The following is a 23,108-nucleotide window of genomic DNA, read 5'->3' as shown; positions in this document are numbered from 1 at the left end:
TCCAGGTGCACCTGATAGCTCTGAAGGATCTCTGGCTATTTTGGGGGAGCTGTCCTTTCGTGGCACTTATATTTCCCAGGTGTAACCAAGGGAAATTGTCCAACTTATAAGGACCTAGCTTTGACAACAAAGGTAAGGTCTTTAATTTGTAACTGGAAATGCTGAAGATGCTCAGGCAAGGGTTTCAAAACTAAAAAACTGTAAGAAGAAGTCTGGAAAACTAAAAAGGGATAATTCAGTGGTTTTGAATTGAGAGTAACGCAGATGTGCTGCTACATCAGAAATGAGCTGTGTAAATACCTTGTGGGGATGGGGGTGGCCCTCACCAAATCCTCTTGTATGAACTGTAGAATTTATTCTGTGTGACACAAAAAGACATGGGCAGTATTTTGAGAAGGGAAAGAAAAATTTCAAGGGTTAGAGCCTGCATTTAAAGTCAGCCTGCAGGAACAGTTTACATAATCAAAGCTGTGACTGTGTCATTAAGGTGGCCTCTCATGAGTTCATCCAGTTCTAATTATAAAGCCACATTATTACACTCTGTGGAAATATCAGATACAGAATATGAACCCAAGAGCAGTCCTAGAGGTTGCAGTCTTCACAGTCAGGTATTTCCTTGCTCTGGAATTCTTAAGAGAATGAGTCAGATAAACAGAAAGGACCTGGCTCTGAATTGAACTCTGTAGCTCTCAAAATTATGGTGCTTTCATTGCTCTCTTCCTTTCCAATCACTCTAAGACTTTTTTTTTTTTCTTTGAGAAAGATTTAAACATACCAAAGAAACACCATTTTCAAATAGGTGACTTCAAAACCTCATTAAGAGCAGCCAAGGTGTGGAGAGCACATGCTTTGTGTGAGGGGTCCAGATCATTGCTCATTGCAAATCTGCAGAGCTTCTGTGAGTTTGGGAGAGCTGCAGATTTGCACCAGCTGGGCATGCAGACTTGCCTTTCCACCAGCACATATGCTAACCCTGGCAGAGAATTGAAGCCCAGATTGTGAGCTGCTTCCTCACAAGGATGAGCAACTGCTCATAAGCAGTTAAATTGACTTCACTGGGCCTCTTAGGTGAAGAGCTCCTTACTGGGGAGAGTGCAGGGTTCACAATGCAGCCCTTAATTTTTGTCCTGTAAATAGCTGCTGGGTTTGCTCGGTGCTGTGAATGATCATCGTTTTGCAATGGATGACCAGAGTGGATGATGAGATCTGAGACTAAAGGAATCAATACCTGCTAACAGAAAAAAGAGAAAGAAGAATTCCTTTCACCTCGATTCCATTACCTCTCTCTAAAGAGATGTTCCTTCGGCTGCACAGCAGCAAAAGAAGATACGTGGTTCTGTTTCACCAAGCCATCAGGCATTATAAAAGTCAGTTATATAAACATTTGAAGCTGGTGACATTTGATTCCAGGGCTGTGTGGGCAGCCTCATTTACAGCAGAGTTTTCTAAACAGGCAATCCAGTTTTCCAGGTAATTAAAAATGTTTGCACAGGCTAGTAGATTTATCTTTTGAAACCATTTTAGCACTAGTGCTCTCCAGAGTGGTATCAGTTGACACAGTGCATAATCTAGAAGAGACTAATTGCTGCATGATTTCTAATTTTTCTGCAGTCATGTAAATGAGCTGGAGCCTGCACAGGTGGAGCCTATTAGAGTGAATGATTTTGCTCTCATGTTGTTATCTTCATTTGCTGTTGTCTTATCAACTCAGAGTAGGGAATCTGCTGTCATGAAAAGCAGGCGAGGGAACAATGTCTGACTGAAAAGTCTTGTTTCATTATTTTTTAATTCATACAGTACTACCTGCCTAATGCAGTTTTCTGATTACCATGAGAGGCAGCCAGTAATGCAGTTTTATTCAAATAAGGAAAGCAGTGCTTTAATTTAAGCTAAGAAATCATCCACATTTCTTACCAGGCAACAAGGATTGTGATTCAATAATACATGAATTTAATAATGCATAATGGTAGACTTTGCAGGTACTAAATAGCAAGATCAGAATGAATTAGTATGCCATGTTTTTCTAGGGGAGTCCATCTCCTTTGCGCATGTGCTCTTCCTCTGTCCCTGTTTTGCTTTTCCTTGAGCTATTTCCCTGAGAGATAGGATAAACAAATTGAGTTTTAGTTCCTGAAACCCTCATTACAGATCTCCTAAAACCCTTTTAGGCTCCATAGGAAAGACTATTAAAGTACTGTGTGCAGCTGTCCCATGCTATGCAGAAATCCAGTCTGCAGCAAGAAAGTCAAGTAGTGTTGTTTTCCATGCAGTAAATCCTCAGGAGATCTGAGCAGCAGGGCACTGCTGTGCCTCCTCTTAGAGGATCATCCCAAGATATAAGTGCTTGGCTAGTTACGAGTTTGGTGCTCGTTCCAAGCCTAAATAAACTCATAGCTTTGTGCCACTGTTATCTGTTAATAAATATGAGAAGATATTCTCTTTCCTTGGGCTTCTACCCCAGCAGGTTTCAGATGGCAATCACACTTTTATTGTGTGATGACACTATGTAGCTCTACTCAATTTCAATTGGTCTGCCTTGAGTATTCATAATACTACATGCAGGTTTTATGAGCCTTTTTAGGTCTCTAGATAATGGGGAGGGGCAAGATGAGAGGAGAATCTGTATTTATATCTTCTAACTAGTGTGGCTGAGTTAGGACACTAATCCCTCACGGCTTCCCCCTCCATCCTTTAGCACCTGAAGCTGGCAGGACTTTCTCCCTCTCCTGGTTAGGATGGACTGCTGAAGTGAGTCCTTGTCCTTCACCTCCCTTTATCAGGTATGACCTGCAACGAGCTGGTTGTTCTAACAAACCTCCTGAGAATCTACTCTTTTCTGCTCCTTGAAAAAGGAGGCACAAGATCCTGGCAAAAATACAAAGTGAGGGCATACCTTCTCACTCTGATTCTCCTGTTTTGTGGTCCTTGACTTCACGTGGCTTCCTCTTAGAGAGATTGCCCCCATTTCCTCACCATCTCAATGCCTCTGTCTCACCCAGGTCACCTCTTGGAAAGATTTGAGGTTCCATTATTTTACATTTCTTTGGCATCCTTCAGTTCAGTGAGTCCTTCATTCCAGCTGGCTGGCTTTGCTGGTAGCTGTCTTTGTTTTAGTTGAGAGGGATGTTGTCACCACAGTCAGACATGAACACCCAGACCTGAGCTTGTCTGGAGGGCCAGCAGCTCGAGAAAAGAGTTTTCTGTAAGAGCACATAAAAGAGTACGGAGCAAGGAGGAAAAATTAAAAGAGAACTGTGGTGCCCATTCTGCTCTCATGAAAAGGGTATGTAGATCTCAGTTAGTTTCCATTCTGCAGCCCTCAAAAATGTTTCCTCAGTGCAATCCCATTGGTTTAAATAGACTTATTCCTGATTCACACTGTCCTCATATGTTTATAATAAAAATTCTTACCAGTGCCATTAGTACCCTGCAGATTATTCAAACTGAAAGAATTTTTTCAGAACAAATTCAACTTTCATCGTTTATGCTTCTTGTACACCCCATGCATTTCACTCATCACAAGCAATAAAAACTTACTGATCAGTTTCACTTTTATTTACAATCCAATTAATTCCCTGGCACAATGACATCCTGTTTAGGTTCACGACATTGGAATGAATTGATCTGAATTTTTTCTTTTTAAAGCAACCTATTTCCATTGCCTCTTTTTTTTTTTTTTTTTGAGTTGATCATCTCCTTTTATTGGCAGTTTAGGAAATAAAACATTTGTATTCCTTAATAGCATTCCTCCTAATTCTAAAATGCCTCTGGGAAAGCTCTGATTAACTGTACTACATTCAAATGTAGAATTATCTAATTACTGTTTCCATACCGAGAACTTCCAGAGGACAGGATTATGCCGTTTTTAGCTCCTTTGTGTTTGGAGAGTGCTTCTGTATAATATCTCTGTGTACATGATACACAGAGATGTGTGTAGGACAGGCACACATATAACAAATACATGGGTGAAGAGCTACAAAAGGTGACAGTCTGTTCCTTTTCTATCTAGGCTCTTTTGCTTAATATTAGTTTTCTTTTCAGCAGCAAATTTTGTTCATCCTCTGCGGACAGAAGCTTGCTTGAAGTTGTAAAATAGATTTCCTCTCACATTGTCCTGTTCAATAAACCTCTTGTTCCATTGTGGAATCTGTGGAAGCCTTCTCTGGGGACAAAGCTAGAATGTGGAATTCATTACGTATTGCCCAGTGCTCCATGTGAAGCACTCCTCTGGATTCCTTCGACACAAAAACGTGCTTTATACCATTGCAGGGGCTTTTGAGAATTTTGAAGTTAAATCCAGCTCAGAGCTGGTATATCAATGGCAAATCCTCTTAGCTCTGGTTACAGGAGATCAGGATGTTATTTCAGCATTCATATTTGGGAGCTGTTCCATTAACACCTACAACAGTAGATGCGGATATATATTTGGCTGCTGTTTAGGAGGATCTGTTTGATGACTTATCCTGAAGACAGGGTTTCAAATTCTGTTCTTACTTGCAGCTATGTATCTCCACGGAGGCTGCTAGTTTAATATTTCCAGCATACCATCATCTCTCTGCCAAGGCAGGGACACTTAGCTCAAAGGAGACACTCACTGTCTTAAATCATTGACGCCATATCCTTTTAACATCCTCATCTCCCTAAAATGTCCTTATTCAGAGGAGCAGTCTTTAGATATGGATTTATTGCAAGGGACTAGTCCTGCTCATTAGCCCCAGCTCATGCAGTGCCATGTGGTCCCTTTCCTTCCCCAGGTGGCTCATGTCTTGTACCTCTGTCCTGTAACTTGTGGCCTGTTTATGGTCAGGCAAGTAGTCCTTTTCCTAGGGGAAGAGGGTTTCAGAGCCACCATTTTTTTAATAAATGTTTTTATAAAGTATTTGTAGGGTGTCTTGTAAGCAAAGAGCTGCTCAGCTCTGTTGGGCTCAGAGATGTGGGTAGTGGAGGGGGTAACTTGGAAACCACCGAGGAAATGAATGGTACAAATGATATCAAGAGAGACATGGCTCACCACTGAAGGGACCCAGAGAGATGGTTTTCCCTGGGAGACCCTGTTTAGAGGATTGTCAAAGCTGAATTATGTCACTGCTGAAAATGATATTTCACGTTTTCTCCTTGTGTGTTTGGAATGTAGGACAATTTTCCAGGCATTATAATTATAGCTTAGCGGTGAGTTTAAACAGATTAATACTTATCAACTTGTTCTTTCCCACTGTCAATGTCCTCCATCAGCTCATCTAAAAGCCTTGAAGGGCATGGAAATTTGGGCTGGTTTCAAAGCTGACTCACTGGTGGGGCACAAGTTCTGTCAGCCCATTGCTTGCTTTGGGTCTGCACCAGTCTTTTCAAAGATCTGTGTTCTGGATAGCTGCACAGATGAGAAATACTTCTGTGTGTCCAAGCCTCTTGTGCTGTGCAGTGATGGAAAGGGTTTTTATTAGGGTGATATTTGCCCCAGTAACAATATGGAAGGGCAGAAGAAGTCGTAGGGAATTAATGTTGCTTGTCTGATTAACCATTTATATAATTTAAGCACTTCTTAAATAAGGGCATCTCTTTTTAAACACCAAAACATATGTGGTTTAATTTGAGCTGTTATTTTCCTGGTTTTCCTGAGAAAAATTTCCTGTGCTTTGTATCAGAATTTCCCTAATGAACTGACCTTCTGTCCTGATTGTCAGCTCATTCTTCTTCTTTAACCATGACTCTTCTGATACTTGATGTTTTGCATTTGCTTTCATTTTTCCCTTGATCTTGCAATTCCTGAAGGCATGCATTCAAAGAAAATCCTCAGTTTTCCCTTAAAGAGCTAGGCCTTCTGTCTATGGAAAAGACCGTGAAGATGTGGCCATTAGAGAGTATCACATCCATGAAGGCGTAAAAAATTAGTTTTGAAGTAGAGTATTTTCAGTATATCACTCCTTCTCAGCTTATCCTATGATTTCTGGGTGACTGTCCTATGATTCTGAGATGCAAGAGGCTGCAAGTTTGGTTTCTTGTGTGAGTGTGTGTTGGGGGATGGACAGTGAAGCTTAAAGTACTGATCATTTCAAACGGGGCTAAGCAAAAGCGGTCTGAAGTTTTCTGGTTTTGTGTTGTAAAGGAGCTTAATTAGTGCCATTAAAATGCAAAGGGTTGTTTCATTGAGCTTTGGAAGTGGGAGTTGTCATGAATTGTGTTTATTACTGTAGGGCATTTGAGGTTAACACAAACATCCTTCGCTGCATGAGCATGGAGCCGCAGGTGCCTCTTGTCTTCACGGATATTCCAGTGGAAATGGGAAAGGGAGCACAGTCAGGGTGGGTGGAAGATGCCCCTATTGGAGCAGTGTGAGGCCCTTTCAATTCCCCAGTGTGGTGGAACAAGCTGGATTTTGTGAAAAAGAGGTCAGTTTGTCTGGAAAAGTAACAGAGGAGGGGTGGAAGAAGGGAAGGCATAAAGTGGAGGTGAAGATAGGCTGCAGTCATACAGCTTTGGAGAAGGAAGGAGTATTTGGAGGATATTTCTATGTGTCCAGAAGCCTCTCTCTTGGTAGTGTCTACAGTTGCTCTGTGAGGTGTCTTCTCTGGATTTAGCCTTCTGGGGAGAGGGGACCCCATCTGGAGATTGTTTGGCTTGGAGGACAGTGGCTGTCTCTGGGACTTTCTGAATCCATGGAGATGAGTAGGCTGTTTGTCTGGGTTTTGGTATTCACTTTCCTAATGTATGATTCCTCTGCTCCTGGTAATTCCTTTCCTTTCTCTTGTTAGTGTCTTGGCAGTGAAATGATGTAATCAGGAGCTACTCCTGTCTCAGATGTTCCGTGGGTGCACCAGGAGTGCTCTGGAACAACTTGTAGGATAAAGCAGTCTGGAAGAAGGATGAGGCAGAGCATTATAATATCAGTGTTAGCAATCTTTTTAAGGATGAAGTTGTACAATGTTTGAGTGACAAGATTCCTTCTTATAGCACAAGTCTTCATTTTATAGTTTGATCTCCAGATGGCTGTGATTATTCTCAATCTGGAAAAAGTATATTAATGAAGATTTGGGGTTTTTAAATTGCATGTGATATGAATTCTCTTTTAATTGAAGCTATCAATTTTTTTTTTCATTTTGTTCGACGATAAATTCAGTAGGGAACAGTAGACCATTCCTACCAGAGAGGATTGATGTCATCTTCTCAGCCTGTCAGCCACATCATTTGGAAATGCAGAGCAACTTTTCGTATTTAAATATCCAGGTAGAAAAGAGAAAGACTTGCTGAAGTTGGCTAGATCACAAACTCCATACTGGGAGAATTACATGGCCCATGAGAAGGGGACTCTTTTGTACTGTATAGAAATAGTTGCAGGAAAGTGAAAACCATGAATGCTGATGGACTGAGGCATATGCTGGACTAGCAGAGACTCTCCTGTCCTGGTATCCAGGAACAGCTAAGGGAAGGAGGCTGGCCTGTTTTGATGGGAGGGAACAAAACAAGAACAAGAGTAATTACTCTAAATCTAGAATTCCTTTTATTTTCTAATAAAGTAGGCTATCTCTTCCCTTTTTTTTCCTTTCTTCTGGCTGGGACTTGCTTGATTTTGGTGCCTCCTAGCTCTGTCTTCTTGGAAGACAAGAAGATGAGAGAATAAAAATTGCCCAGCTTTATCTTGTTCCTCCTGTCAGCATCTGCTCTAACAGGCCATGCAGAGAGTCCTTCTTTTCTGTCTAGCAGGTCACAAAGCAAAGGTCCAATGTCCAGATCTCACTGCTGGAACTTTGTATTTTATGTCAAATTTTTTATGGCTTGCATGCACCATGTTCTTCAGCCAGCACCCTCAATGCAGGATGAACTTTTTTAGTGAGGAAATTCTGTATCGTAGCACATCACCCTTGTATCTAGGAGAAACAAGACTTTGGGGTTTTTTTTGTTACATTTTGTTCATTTCAGGTAGAAAGAAAGAGAAAAATCGTGTTAAGCACATGTTCTTTCTGTAAGTGATAATGATGTTGGATTTTAACATCTCATTTAAAAAGTTTTCCTCTCTCAAGACACCTCCTTTCTGATTAGACAATGTCAGAGCACCACATTTACTGTTTGTTAGGGCAGTATTATCCCCCAGACAGCTTCAGGAGTTATGCTTAAGGAACTCAGAGGTAAAGGTGCTTTTTTGGGTTTTGCAAGAAGAGAAGGAATCCAGCCAGACCCGTAGGTCAGCAAGTCACTGGGAGCAGAATGACTGTGCAGGTCCAGGAGATAAAAATTTAGTTCCACAACACAGAAACACATGGCTGCTCTTGCGATGGCAATGGATCTGCCTGGAAATGTAACAACTCGTAAGACATGTAACCGAAATTGTATTGTTCAAGAGTGGAACAAATTAATTAGGCTAAATGGAGACTTTGGCTGTCATTACTCCAGTGAGAAAATTCACAGGCTGCCTTATTCCAACAGCTTTCTTCCCTCTGCCTATGTAGCCGGGGTTCTCTGTGCCTTTTTTGCTCTTTGCCTCTTCATTCAGGTCTCTGTCTCCAGCCCCAACAGCTCAGGCTCTCCTGCTTCTTCCCTGGATAGAGGACTAGCACCCAGCAGTGAGGAGGAGCTGAAGTCAAGGATGTGCCTTTCCGAGCTCCGTGACTACTCACAGAGTCACCGTTTCTCCTCCCCATTGAACTTAATCCCTCCTTTGAGCTCTTTTCAAGCTATTCTTGCTGTGCTGCTCTGTATTCCATCCCTGCAGTGAGAGGGATGCCATGAACAACCTGCAAATAACATGTTCCTGGAGTGGGGAGAGACCCTCTTAGCTGCTTTCAGGAGCAGAGTTGAGTTTCACTGCTGTGCTGACTGTGATTCTGATGGTTTCCTCATGTTAAATTACCAGGTTGTTGGAGGAATTTTGGCTGTGCTGCTTTTCAATTTTTTTTGTAAATTATTTTAAGATTCTGACTCTTTTGCAAACAGGAATGTATCAAGGGAAGATGAAGGATGTGAAGAAGTAGCACCATTGAGATTAAAGGGACCAAATTTTACCAGCAATCACAGCAAATATCTGACTTGCTTAAGTGAAGCCAATTACTGTATTATTGCCTCCTTTTGCACTATGCACAGTAGGGATGTCACTGGATAATGGTTTGCATGTAGAGTTAATCACTTTGATGCATTTCTGACTGATCCTAGCAAATTATGTTTTGGTTCCACTATATTAAACACAAGAGCAGGGGATTATCATTAATAAATCTAAGGCACAGCATGCATAAATCTTGAATAAATCAAATATCAATTACATAGGCAGTATCTGCTGACATCTGCTTTCATCAAATAATATATTTGAAATAGATTTTATTCCACTTTGCTGGAGTCAAAGGAATGTTAGACTGGTGTGCAAAGACCCTTACTCCAAAGAGTTGGGTTATGTAGGAGTGCTATTGCTTGCTGAGCAACATAAAACAGTTCTTTCTTTTTTTTTATTGCCTTTCATTTTTAGACATAAATAGCACATTGGTTTCATAGAGTAGTTCACACAGCAAAGGGAGGACTTGCATCTTTTGGGAGAAGCTCTTCTGTGTGTTCTCTTTTCAAGTATTTCATGAGGGTTGGTTCTGATGAGGCTGCTGTGTGCTTGCAACCTTTCCATGCCACGGCTGGCTGGGTGGGGCGAATCCTGGGATTTCCCTGTGGGTTGTGACAGGTGGAAAGAAAGTTGGTTAATGCCCTATTTCAAGGGAATTACAGCAAGGGAGGATTAGGTGTGGGCAGAGCTCAGTAGCTGTGGGTGTTGGAAGGCCTGTGGGCAGGGTGAGTATTTATCTCGGAACACATCATCTCCCTGCCAGGGGCAGGTGGGTGTTCCTCTGGCTTGTGGGAACATGCAAAGCAGGAGCTTAAGGCCATGCTGAGTCCTCCTCAGCTCTCCTTCCTCTTCCTGGCTGCAGAAGCAACTCCCTCTATTGTGTGCCCTCCCTGCCTCCCTCCCTGCCCTGAGTTAGAAGGCACAGGGGTTGAGTCTGCTCCTGTTTCTGTTCCTGTTTCTGTTCCTGCACTGCCCCAGGGCGAGGGAAGGGCTCCTCTGGCTCCCTTCAGTGGCTGGGCTGCTCCTCCAGCAGGCCATGGAGCAAGTGAGGAATATGGAATAAGGAATATGATGGTGGTATATCACTGCAGCGCCTTCAAATGTTTTGGATTCTCCTTTGCTCTTCTTTTCTTATGAACTACCTCTTCACCTCATTTCCAGACTAATGGAGGCTGTGATGTGACCAGTGACAGGACCAGAAGGAATGGCATAAAGCTGAGTCAGGGAGGGTTAGGTTGGATATTAGGGAAAGGTTCTTCACCCAGAGGGTAACTGGGCACTGGAACAGCTCCCCAGAGAAATGGTCACAGCACCAGCCCTGAGAGAGCTCAAGAAGTGTTTGGACAATGCTCTCAGGGACATGGTGTGATTGTTGGGATGTCCTGTGCAGGGCCAGGAATTGGACTCAATGATCCTGATGGATCTCTTCCAGCTTGGTATTTTCTGTCATTCTGTGACTCTGAGAACCCCATAACATGAGAGCACGTTCTCCTATTGAAGAAAAAAGCCAAACAAGATAAGTGTTCTACAAGCACTTCCATTTCCAGATCTATTCAGCCTGCTGAAGTCCCATGTTGGCTTTAGCTCAAACTTCAGAGGTTGGAAATGCTGCACAACGAGGCCAGTGGATCTGCAAGTTTCATTTCATGGGCTCTTTGGATAGAAAAGATAATCTGAAGACCTTGGAGACATACCAGACGCTTCTCCAGGGTTTTCTATAATACAATGAAACTTATACACAGATGTTTTCAAATATGTGCATACACCATATTAAGTTTGAGTACATGTAGGTGGATTTAGTTTTCTAATGTTGGTTCACCATTTGTGCAGTGTGCTTCTTTGTGAACAATATTACTTCTTTTCTGTCTGGACATCTGTTGAGTGTGTTAATTCTGAGAAAATGTGCAGATATCAAAATTATATTATGTGATCACCAAGCCAGAAGGAAAGTAATAGTTTTTCTCAGTTGTTTTTTGGTTTTTTTTTTAAAGATCTGTCAGCCTCTAAATTGGTAATTTCAACAACTATAAAATTCCTTTAACTTATGTATTCACAGAAGTGAAAAAGTTGCTATCCTATAGATTCAAGTATTTAAATACAGCCTGCTTTCTCTTGTGCATAGTTCTGAAAGGCACTGGGAGCTTGGTCCAATTTGCAGCCAGTGCAAATCTTTACACTGATTCCTCCAGTAACACCAGCAGGTCTGTGGACAGCACAGCACTCAGAGAGTGGAAAGTTAAGAAGTGTATGTGTGAAGAATTTATAGGAGTACTGTCCCTAGGGAAATGTTTTGAAAATATCTGACACTTGATATAATCTACTGCATTCCAAATGGAAAAAAAAATCTGCCTCTTTAGAAGTGTTTTTCTGAGCCCCAGGGATGTCCTCTGGCAGAGATGGTCCAGCTGTATCCAGAGAGGGAGGGACTTCACTGAAACTAGGAAAAATAAAATAAAAAATGATACAACTACTGCTTTTGTTTTGGTGTAGGAATATTTCAGGTGTTCTGCAAGCACATATCAGGCTTGTGTTCAAGTCTGATTCCTTTCTTAAAAGAGAATAAATTACAGTATAAAACTTTAAATTCTCCCAGCTGCCTGGTATGATTCCTGTTGCCTTCTGTGGACATTATACCTGTGCAATTGGAGACAGGTTCTTGTTCCCCTTTTCAATTTCACAAGTCCTATTACTGCTGTCAGGTAAAATGATAAGAATCTAGGGGTAACAGTATGGATCTGCAGTGGTGTATCCTTGTTTTATGCTTGCCCTGTTGCAGAAGGATCTGTAGTTCTCTTGAAAATAGGCAATGTTCAGCTTTTGCCTGTCACTTCTTTTACATGTTTGGGTTTTTTTACAGCCTTAAGGAAAATTCAGAGTAAAAACTGGTTTGTAAGGCAGAGATCTTCTGTATGAGGAAAGGATCCAGAATGTTGAAACAGGTGTTACTCTAACTGTAGGAAAACTGGGCCTGGCCCATGCCACTACACTAGAGGAACTGTAGAGGTAGACCTCTGTGGTTTTTTTCCCTCACAGAGGTTTAAATCTTCTTGATTTGACGTGGGTGTTGTTGTGTGGCACCTTGTGTCTGCTGCATGTACACATGTGTATGTGTGCCAGGGGAAAGCAAAAGCTGAGAGCAGCGAGGAATTTCACGGCCAACATTTGCAGCCAAATCACATTTCTAAGTGCAAGGGGAACAGCAATTTAAATTTGATTTTTTTCTCTTTTTCTCGAAGGGAGGAATGTGAAGCACGAATCTGATCTCACTGTGTCGCAACCACCTTGCCCACGAGTCAGGAAGGTGGCTTTCCATTTACATTTCATACAGTCTCATTCTTTAATTTGCTGAATTTTTTTGTCTTGTTGGAGTTTCATCACCAGCCACAGGCTACTAGTCTGGAATGGATCAGAGTTTCAAGCTCAGTCATAATGTTAGAAGGTGCAAAATAGGAGGAGGTGAAGGGAAAGGTGGAGGCAAGCACAAAACGCTGCTGCCAAGTCCATGAGGTAAATGAGAGCAGCCAGAACTGCCAGCAAGGAGAGCATTGCCCACTGCTGCTGGGCTTCATGTCTCTGGGACAGCCCACAGCTGTGTCAAAGTGTGGATAAGTAGATAGAACATGAGGAGATGCTGAATGTGGTGTTCCATGCAGCCTATCCTTGAGGCTGATCCCAGCCTCCCTGTCCCCATGTCAGCCCACAGGTGTGCAGGCTTGACCTCCCCTTTGACACAAGCTCTGGGTCCACCACCACAGTTTTCAAGGATATGACAAAATCAGTCCCTGGCTTGTCATGTGAAGCAGCTCAGTTTAAGGAGAAACCTCTCCTAAAATGAGCATGTCCATAAGATTATGTGGAATTTGAGTTGAAAGGAAAAGAAAATTAAATACACAGGGTTTGTGTAAGATGGTGGGAGATTAAAATACTTCTATTTCCCTGACCTTGTTTCTTTTTCTGCGAGTTTAATTGGTATCTGGCAATTATTTAAACTGGCTAGCAACTGTAATGCAAGTATTTACAGTCATTAGCAACTCCTCATGTTGGAAAATAAGCCTATTGAGTATTAAATTAAGTCAGACTGCTTAATTAATACCATCTCATGGCTGTCCTAAAGAAATTTCCCTACTCTGCAGGTCTACATGGATGGCAGAGTACACACTCATAAGCTGATCTGTGGGCTTTGAACCAAGCTGGCATGACGTGTTACTGAAAGCAGTAAGATTTGTGTAGTGCAGGCAGCTTGGAGGGCCTTACTTCTGCTAGGATGAATGTGGCAGGCTTCCCAGATCTTTTATATTTATTTATTTATATGTACAGAGACATATATAATCTGCCTTTTAGTTAATTAGCTAATGTTTGTAAAGTGCTTTGAGGATTAAGTGCTATGTAAGTGCTAATTATTATTATTATTATCTCTCTGTATGTCTTAGTAGACAAGGTCAACCAAGAAGACGCTGAAGAACACATCTGCTAATGAAGGCTGGATAGACTGTTTGCTCTTCATTTTCCTGCCCTGTCCCCCATCCCTGGGACAGAAGTGGTGTTAGACAGTAGGAAGGACCTCCTTAGTGATGCAATTTGGTGAAACCCTGGAATAGGTTGCCTGGGGAGCCTGGTAAGTGTCTGCTACTGGGCATCCTTAAGAACAGGATAGAAAAACCAGTGTCAAGGAGGACCTGTGTGGCTGGTCCTGCCTCAAAGGGTCAGAATGTGCAGGATGGCTACTGGGTGTCCCTCCAAGGCATGGGTTATGGTGGCTGCCTTCTACAGGCTGTCAGTCTTGTGCTGTCCTGGGTCTGTACAAGTCACAATGCTCAGAAGCCAAACATGCAGGGCACTGGAAGGGTTGTAAAGCATTGGAACAGACTGCTCAGGGAAGTGGTGGAGTCATCATCCTTGGAAATGTTTAAAAGCTGTGTGAATGAGGCATCTGAAGACATGGTTTGGTGGTGAACATGGTGGTGGTGCTGGGTTGATGGACTTGATGATCTCAAAGGTCTTTTCCAGCCTTAAAGATTCTAAAATGTGCAGGTGTTTCTGGTCCAGCAAGAAAACTCTCCACAGAGGCGTTGAGGTTTAGCTTGAAATCCTTTTAAAAAACCCACACAAGGTTGCACTGTTTCATTGCCCAGCACCCCCTCTGTGGGGTGTTATCCATCTCAGAGCCAAGCAGGCAGAATTTCTGCCCATGGAGGAGCACAAGTTGGCTTTGCATTTGACACAGATTAATAATGTGCTTAGCACTGCTTTGCTTCATTTGTGAGGGGCCAGGTGCCAGCAAAAGAGATCCTGTGCTGCCTGGCATGGATTGCTCCTCCATGCCTTTACCTTTCATCAAGGGGAGAGTTTTCCCATTTTCACATCTCCCTGGCTTGATACTATGTGAGTGACTGTTAGGTGCAATAAGAGTGATACAGTGTGTATGCAGAGTGCCTTTCAGTCTTCTTTATGATGTGCAGACATTAAATAGCCCTCATAAAATCTTTTCAAGCAGAATGGATGTTTGTATTTAATACACACACATAAATATATTTAGAGAAGTCTATGTGTATGTATCTGTCCCAAAGAAAGAAGTAACAAACCAAGGCAATGAGAGATTAAAAAGAAGCCCCAGAAACCTCATCAGGCATCAGGCTCCGTAATTTTTGGTCAGATGTTGTCCATGAGAACAGCAAGACTCACATTTCTTTATTTCTTGGCATCTGACTAAGATTTAATTGCTCTTAAATGTTTATTTCCACACTTGCACGAAGGCACATCCATGGTAACGTGGGTGTATGATGTTGTCATTTGATGTGGTATTTGGTTAAGCATATCTTTAATTGCTGGCAGGTAGTAACTGGTTCTCAAACCTTCTGTTAGCCAAGATTGAACTATAACTCCTTGTCTTCTTTACCAAAAGAAGAGGTATCTGATTTTGGCTTCATGGCATCCTTTTATATATTTTTTGTTAAACTTTCGTTAAAAATATGGATAGGGGAAAGAAGGGATATTAAAACACTAGATGTGGTAAATATAAAATACTCCTTTCACTTTAATATGGTTTTCTTTCTCACTGCACGAAATGTTTATAAAATCCATTTTAGCTTTAAAGTCTCTTAAAATTACTTTAAATCAATAGGATTAATGCTTTTTTGGGGGAAGAAAAGAAACAGTTGACGTAGTCTGGAGTTACCATGTCTGTTCTTGCAGCTGAAGTTCAAGCCTTCTTTCACAACAAAGCAAATGCATGCAAAAGGGGAAAGATGAGGGAATAGTCAGCACCAGAGACAGAAGCTGCTTTCTTTTGATTACTGGCAGCTACAGTCTCTGCCCTGAGACCTGACAAACTCACTTCTGCTGGATATTTTAAGACATTGTGTCTACTCTTACTCTGCGTTTTGCACAGAAGCCATTTTTTATGGAGTCATGCCTGGCACAATGAAATCTTCTTTTTGCAAAGGACAGCAGAAGTCAGGTCAAAGAGGAGCAGGAGTAGAGTGAGGAGGGAAAAGGCAAGAGGGAACCACCTGAGAAGCAGTGTGCAAGGCTGGTGTAGCTGGTGTTTTAGGACGTTTTTCCCCTCAAACCTGCATGCTGATCCTGAAAGAGATGTATATCAATAAACTTCTAACTAGGACACATTCCCTTAAATTAGGGAATTAATTAATTAAATTAGTCAAAGAAAGTTATGTTTAGTTATAACTTGTATTGTTTGTCTTACATATAATATGCATGAATGCATGTGTATAAAAAAGTTAAATATATATGTGTGTGTGTTATGCTTATATATCATAGCATTTTACTATATAATTATGAGTTATTACATAACTCAATTATAGTAATTATTGAAAAAAATAATATATCATTATGCTGTAATACGATTGTATTGTTATATATAGGTGTATGTAGGAGCTCAGGGGATATCTTGGGTGGCTGAGAGAAGGTTGGACATAAATCTGAGTAAAGCTCAGTTGCTGAATTGAAGTCAATGAAGCCACCAAAGTGCAAAATGAGCTTTCTCTTTTCTTTTTCTATAACTGTGCCTGTATTTTCAGGGTAAATAGTTTGGATTCCAGACTCTTCTGGTAAATACACTCAGGTTAGTTATCAGGACCATCCATTGCCAAAGAAAAATTTCTTGTATCAGAAGGATTACAGTGATAACAGAAAAGCACAGAGAAAAGTGGTGAATATATAGAATTAAATTGTTATGGGAGACAGTAAATAGACTGTATGAGATACTGATTAACCCATAAAAGTGAAGCTTGGATGAACCTGATAATGGTCTAAATGGTGGGGAGCAAGTTCCCAAGCAATGACTTTTTACTGCTGTTCATACTACTGGAACGGGAGGGCACTCCCTGAAATAATTAGGCAGCAAGTTGAAATCAGTGAAAAGGAAGTTTTCCCCCCTCCCTTGCTTCCCCAACACCCTCAGTGCACGATTGTAGTGTGAAACTCCTTGTCACAGGATGTTGTAGAAGCCAACGGTATAAATGGGTTCAAGAAGGGATTAGACAAATTCATGGAGGAGAAGTCTACTGGGAGCTATTAAACATGATGGTCCAGATGCAACCTCTGGCTCAGGAAGTCCCCAAACTGCTGATTGCTGGAAACTGAGAGGTTATACCAGAGGAGGGATCACTGTAATTGCCATGCTGCTTATATTTGCCTCTGACGCACCCAGCGCTCCCCGCTGGGGGAGACGAGATACGGGGTTGGATGGGCCATCAGTGACTCAGAATGGCTCATCTATTTTTATGTTCTTAATTGTTGTAAAATGAATAGGGAACTTACCTCGTTTTTCTCCCCTCTACAAGCTGAAATTCACTAGTGCCAAGAAATTCAGATTTCCAACTGCTTGGGCCACTCAGGACAGGCTCCTCAGAGCCAGAAATGATGCAGTGCAGCACATTAAGTATAACATATTCCATACTGGCCTCTGTGACTGCCTGGGGCCAAGTGAGGCAAGTAGCCCAGATCAATGGCTGGAACCACATCTTCCCTCTGGGTACAAATGCCTATTTGCTTATACAGGTAAAGATATTCAAGCAATGTCCACTCCAAACTTGGGCTGGAAATTGAGGAAGAAAAAAGCATATTGCTTGCTGTACCTCTTTCTCTGGAGCAGCAAGGTTGGCAGATGGAGGAAGCCTAAATATACAACACCAGCAGTCACTATTCTAAAAGCTGAGCAGAGAAGTCTGGAATTGGTGGGTTTTTTTTGCATTATTGGCATTGTTTCATCTGTGGATGTAGAGGGATGAAGGCAACCTAACTAGGTCCAGAGCCATGACCCATGTCCTCACTCCAGACTGGTGCAAGGGCTGATCTCACTCAGCCTCCCCTCTAAAGACTAATGGCTTGTTCACACTAAGCAGGGAGTCAGAACCACCTCGTTTGCTTGCATGGCATTGACTTGGGAAACAGGAATGTGTTGGCCAAAGTGGATTTGGGTAGATCTTTGGCCAAATTGAAATTCGTGTTAAAGAGCTATGAAAGGAACAGACATTTGGCAGGTTGTCTGTCGGGCAGCACCCTCCAGGGTTAAGTCCTGGGGCAGGGGGGGAAGGTGTCCAGGGCTGGGTGCTGTGTGATCAGGCCAAGTTATGGTGCAGACTTCAGTGATTGCCCCAGGAAAGAACTTAAACCCAGGGGCCTGGACACAAACCAGCTGAAGTTGGAAGCAGTTTGGAGGCCAAGGGCTGCTTTTCAACCCTCTCCAGTGCATGTGTGTTTACCCAAAGTCATGCTCCCCTCCCCCTGCCTCCCCTCGGCATCCCCTTTCCCTAATTTTTCATAAACGTTGCCACTGGGGATTTGTATATGAGAAAAAACGAGGTGAAAAAAGCAAAGGGAGGAGGAGGAGGAGAGCTGTACCTCTTCTGCAAATGCAATAATTCAGCTGGGGGAATGCGCTGTTAAAGTTTCTGCCTTGACGTGTGTATGTGAAACGTGGCCAAGTTATGGTTTCTGTGGGAATTGTACGTTTGAATTTTCTGCCTTTTGTGTGGTTAAATTCTCAACCACAACATTGCATTAAATAGTCAGGCTTTTTTTTTATATTAGTTGTTGTACCCATAAAGCTTAATGTTTTGCTGCTTTCCGAAGGTGGGAGGGTATTTGTGTGTTTTTGTGCTAGGGCGATGACATGGCGGTTTACTTTAGATCGGAGTGCGGAGGATACGCTCGGATTTCTGCCAAAGCAAAAGGAGGGGGGAGGTGTTGGGAGCTCTTTCTAGTGAGGAGGGATGGCTCAGCAACAGGGGTGTACTGCCAGACCAACAGCAATTAGCCTAGGGGACAGGAACAGGCCTTGGGATTTCCTGTTGTGATACTGGGTTTTATCTCTAAGTAAGCAGTTCCAAATTTGCTCCAGCTGGTAGAGCCCACCAGTTTTGTGTGTTCTTCCCTGCACCTTCCCCCTCCAGATATTTGCTCTGCAACCTCTGAGAGCTGATATGACTGTCCTTTGTAGGAAAACTACACTGGCTGTCCAGTAAAAACCATCTTCCCCATCTGCATTAATTGCTGCTGGGGCTGAGACTCTGCAGAAACCAAGAGCTGATGTGTTGTGAAGCTTTGGTTTGCTGTCAGCACCTATAGGAGCCTTCAGAAGGTCAGAAGAAGCATCATGGGGGATGCTGGTACCACACCCATTCTGTATGTCTGAGGCTGCCAGTGCTGGACATTTTAATGCCAGTGTAGATGAGGGCTGTGGTCCATTGAAATGTAAATTGGAAGGGTTTCGCAAGAAGTGTTTATATGCTGTGCCAGCAGTATGCTGAAAGGTGAAGGCTTAAACTTGACTAATATATTTTCTTTTAATCAGTGACCAGCAACAGAAAATGGATGTTTATAGGTCCTGTGAAACCCATTAGCTTGGGCTGGGTTCATTATTGCAGCCCTGAGCAGTCTTAGGGAATTACAGGCATCAGAAATTTTCTCCCATAGCACTGAGGGACATCGGATAGGTTGGCAAAGGGAGAGTACTTCTCTTTGCTTCTTTTCAGTTATACATTTTTTGGATACTGTTCCCAAATTTGTTCTTTGAAAACACAGGTTCCAACTTCCTGTAGCCACCAAAAGCAGTTACACTTTTCAGACCCTGGTCTTGCTGGAAGTCAAGTAAAGCTTGGAACTTTGCTGGACCTGTCAGAGATGGAGACCTGAGAATAAAGGGAAACCAAATCACCAAGGTGGTTTACTCTTTGTGGTAGCTTAAACTATCTTCTTCCAGCCTGCTGAAGGTTATTATCTTCATGAAAGGTGAAGATATCTTCTATATAGAAGATGTTATCTTACCTTTCATTCCTGCTTCACATAGCTAGTGACTCCTCCACATGAACTTCCTTGGTATTTTTTGCCTTGGTGATCCTGTATGCTCATTTCCAGCCAAGAAGAAATGATCTCATATTTGAAAGCTAAGGCTGTCCTTCTGACCTTCTCACTGTGTCTTCTCACTGTGTTTTGAACTTCCGCATTTCCTATGGGCACAACCTTCCAAACCAGATGGAGGTGGAATTTCTTTTCTCTTCATTTTCCTCTCACAAACAGCTTCCTCCCAAAACACTGGGATGCTTTTGACACCCTGAGCCTGAACTGAGGTGGGTGAGGAGCATCCTGCATACTCACATCAGTGTTTAGTCCCACAGGATATGCTCAGGGCTCAGTTCTCAGGCCTAAGGGGTAGGTAAAAGGCAACTGGTTTTAAAACTCCTTTAGAAGAATGTAAATATATTTTCTGCTTTGACCCACCAGATCCTTGAGCAGCTTGTGATGTTTTTAAAAGGCAAATGTCCAGTTTCCTTCACTGTCCCCAGAACTGTCCTCCGGAGTGGGTGGGAGATTTTCCTTGGTGTTTAGGACAGGGTTTCAATCTGTCTGTGTTCTGATAGAGACAGTCTGGGTACTTCCTTGGGTTTTCCCCCTTGACAGGATTTTCTGGCCTGTTGGAAAAAGTTTTCTTCTCACTCTGCCTCTGACAGCTCTAAGGGCACAGGCAAGGACACTGTCAGCTAGGAAACTGAGTTTATTGGCTTCCTATCCTGTGATTTGGTTACTTTCTGCCCTTTTTTGAAACAATTCTTTGGTTTTGAAAGCAAATGGTGGCTATAATATACTGAATTGGACACTAAATTTCTATTAATTCATAAAATCTAAAATAGAATCCATTAGGAGTAGTTTGGTATTGGTGTGAAAGGAGATGTAAATTATCTACTATCATGCTTGAAATGCGAAAGCTAATCATGTTTGGCATCAGGCCAGCTACCATTAAAGTAATTATTTTTAATCATCAGCTTTTGGTGACATGAATACTCATATTTGTTGATTTACTGTGGAAAGCACTTTACATTGTAAATAAAAAGCTGCGAAAATATACATTTTGTTTCAATGATAATAATAATTATTCAGATAAAAAGACGTTTGCTTTTATGAAGCCAAAAAAGTCAGTTTCTGTCCCCCTGTCAGTCGATGCAATCAGCCTGATCTAATGCCTGTCATATTAAATGGGAAGTCCACCAGCTTCATAAGGAGTTTGGATCCTATTCCTGTGTGAACACTACATTTTTTATCCTTTAAAATTACCAATAGTTATTAATAACCCAAACCACTCCTGTTGAACACCTTTTCTGTTTAAGTTGGCATAAATTCAAGCAGAGGTGTCCTATGTGCAACCTATATTTGAAGATAAAGCCCATAAAATATTGTAAATGGTCCACATGAACTAGGTTAAAATTCCTAATTCTACCTTATTTTCATTAGTTTTTTCAGTGAGGCTGAGACTCCTAATTGCCTATACAAATTCACTGAGGGAAGATATAAGTGCCTTGCTTATTTGGGACCACTGGAAATCATCTGTCTTCTGCAGGAATAAAACTCTATATGCTGGCATTGCATGACAAAATATTACTCTGAAATTTGGATGTATGTAATAAGAGGACCTACAATACATTCAGGAAACTGGATATGGATAGGGATAGGGATATGGATAGGGATATGGATATGGATATGGATATGGATATGATGGGCTGCATTTACCCCAGTGGTCCATCACCCCAAAACACGTGTGTCTGCTCTGCAGAAAGTATGCCTTGATTTCACGGGCATAGAATCTTTTGGTATGGAAATATAGAATATTTAGGTAAAAATTACTTAATTAAGCAATCAGAGATTTCAAATTCAGCATGTAGTGACTGGACAGGCAGCGAGTATATGAAAACAATTCCGGGAGGGAAAAGGACTATTAGCAGGTAAAGCAAAAGCTGCACAAAATATCAAGTGTAGGGCTGTTTGTGACTTTAAGCAAAGAGGGGCTGGTTCCTGGTTGCTAATTACAGTAGAATAAAAAGCTTATTAGAGGGTGTGAGAGGGCGTGGGACTAGCGTGTGCTCGGAGTCTCAGAGGCAGCTCCACCACATGCATCTTGACAGAATATTTTGTACAAGCCCAATTATAAAAGAACCAAGTAACACAGGCAAGAGAAGAAAGGAAAGCAAACAAAACTCATCACTTGATTCTCTCCTTAGGTAAGCAGATCCAACCAAACACAGGCTGATTCCAAAGCCTTGAGAACACTGCCGTGCCAGCTGAGCTGGCCACACGCAGGGTGGCTTGGAGGACCCGTGGGAGTGTTGGCTCCCATTTCCTTGGCACCAGCAACTCCACCACTCAGCAACGTAGGTATTGATTTCGTCAGACTTCAAGTAACTTCTTTTTCCTCCAGTTTTTGACCATATTACACTCTGTGTCACTGGGTGTAACATGGCTTGGCAGAAGTTTGCCGTATTGCTAGGGAAGAGGTTGTACTCCGCAGCAGTTCTGTGTCCTTCTGGCCCCACTCAAGCTCCATCCCCAAAATTCAGACCTTCTTTGGGCCTCTCCTTTCTGCAGAGCACTCTCTGTGCAACCATTGTAGAGTGATGTCTGTTTTATCAAGAGCGAGGAGCCTCTGTCAGCCTGCTCTGGTGGGGACATGTGACACTCCCAAATGGTCACCAAGCCCCAAGATCCAGCTGCCTCTTCACATCTCCTCCTTTGCAGGACAGATGTGTGTGGAGGGCTCTACTCACAAACTGCTTTTAACACTGGCCCACAAATCATCCTAGGGCTTGAATTCGGGTATTTCTTGTCTAAAAATGGGGTACAAGTGCTTGAGGAAAAAGGCATCAATTGGCCCATGGTCCTTCCTTGCAGAAACATGCTATGTGGGTCATTTTTTTGGGTCATTTCTTAAAAGAATAAAGGCGCAACCAACCAAAAAAAGGTAAACATAATGTGGGAGGAAGTTTAAGAGTGCTTAGCGTGTGGCTTAAAATAACTTAGGTCTAAAGTAGATATCAAAAATTAAAATATTGGTTTAGTTGGTTGTGAAAATAAAACTCAGTTGGATTTTTCTGGAGGCCTAAATATATAAAGAGATAATTAGGCTAGTGCTAAATCAAAATGCTCCCCATTTTTGTGTATTTTAATTCTTTTTACTTGACAAAGACATGAAAGGTGAAGGCATGTATTTTCTGAAAATGATGCAGTCTTATGTGAAACAATAATTTAGGTAAATTCATACTTTACTAATATAACTTTGTAATACTTTGTAATTCTTTGGGAAAGAATTGACATTCTCAAGTCAAATAGTTTTTTTAAATATTGTGCCTTATCCTGCAGGTAGTTCCAATATCAGCTTAACTGACTTCTCATCAGAATTGTAAGGGAGAAAAAAGTTCTGAGAATTTTTCATGAAACTCTTAAGGAGGAAAATCCTTTTTTGAGTTTTTTAATATTTGGCTTCATTCTGAAATGCATTGTCTATCAGTTTCAAATTTTTCCACCAACTGGGACAAAAAGGGATGTGGAAAAATTCCTTTTAAAAAAATTACAATGCATGTTACTAACTTAGTTTTTGGGGATTTGTTTCTACATTTTATATAATAATATAACTGTATATATTAATTGTATGTAATTCAATATGATTTTTATTATTTTATTTAGTTATTTTTTATAATAATGCAGCATTATAAAATATTGAGAAAGAATTTGCTTTCGAAAAGGAAAATTGCAGGTCTTTCACTTCAAAACCCTGTACTCTTTTGAA

The 23,108-nt window shown here is 41.7% G+C and overlaps 1 long non-coding RNA gene across 1 annotated transcript in view; it reads left to right on the top strand.

Annotated features, from left to right (window-relative positions):
- The window catches only part of LOC146438991 (uncharacterized), a 207,858-nt gene extending 185,767 nt beyond the window's left edge, over positions 1–22,091 (top strand). The window contains exons 8-9 of the long non-coding RNA XR_014850610.1: positions 13,468–13,649; positions 21,547–22,091. This is a non-coding gene — a long non-coding RNA (uncharacterized LOC146438991). The remainder of the gene's footprint in view (positions 1–13,467; positions 13,650–21,546) is intronic.
- Positions 22,092–23,108: the final 1,017 nt, after the last annotated feature.

The sequence above is a fragment of the Lichenostomus cassidix genome, chromosome 3 (assembly GCF_008360975.1).
Source record: "Lichenostomus cassidix isolate B80296 chromosome 3, HeHo_3.0, whole genome shotgun sequence".
NCBI classification, from domain to species: Eukaryota; Metazoa; Chordata; class Aves; order Passeriformes; family Meliphagidae; genus Lichenostomus; species Lichenostomus cassidix.
This window is presented reverse-complemented; position numbering and strand designations above follow the sequence as displayed.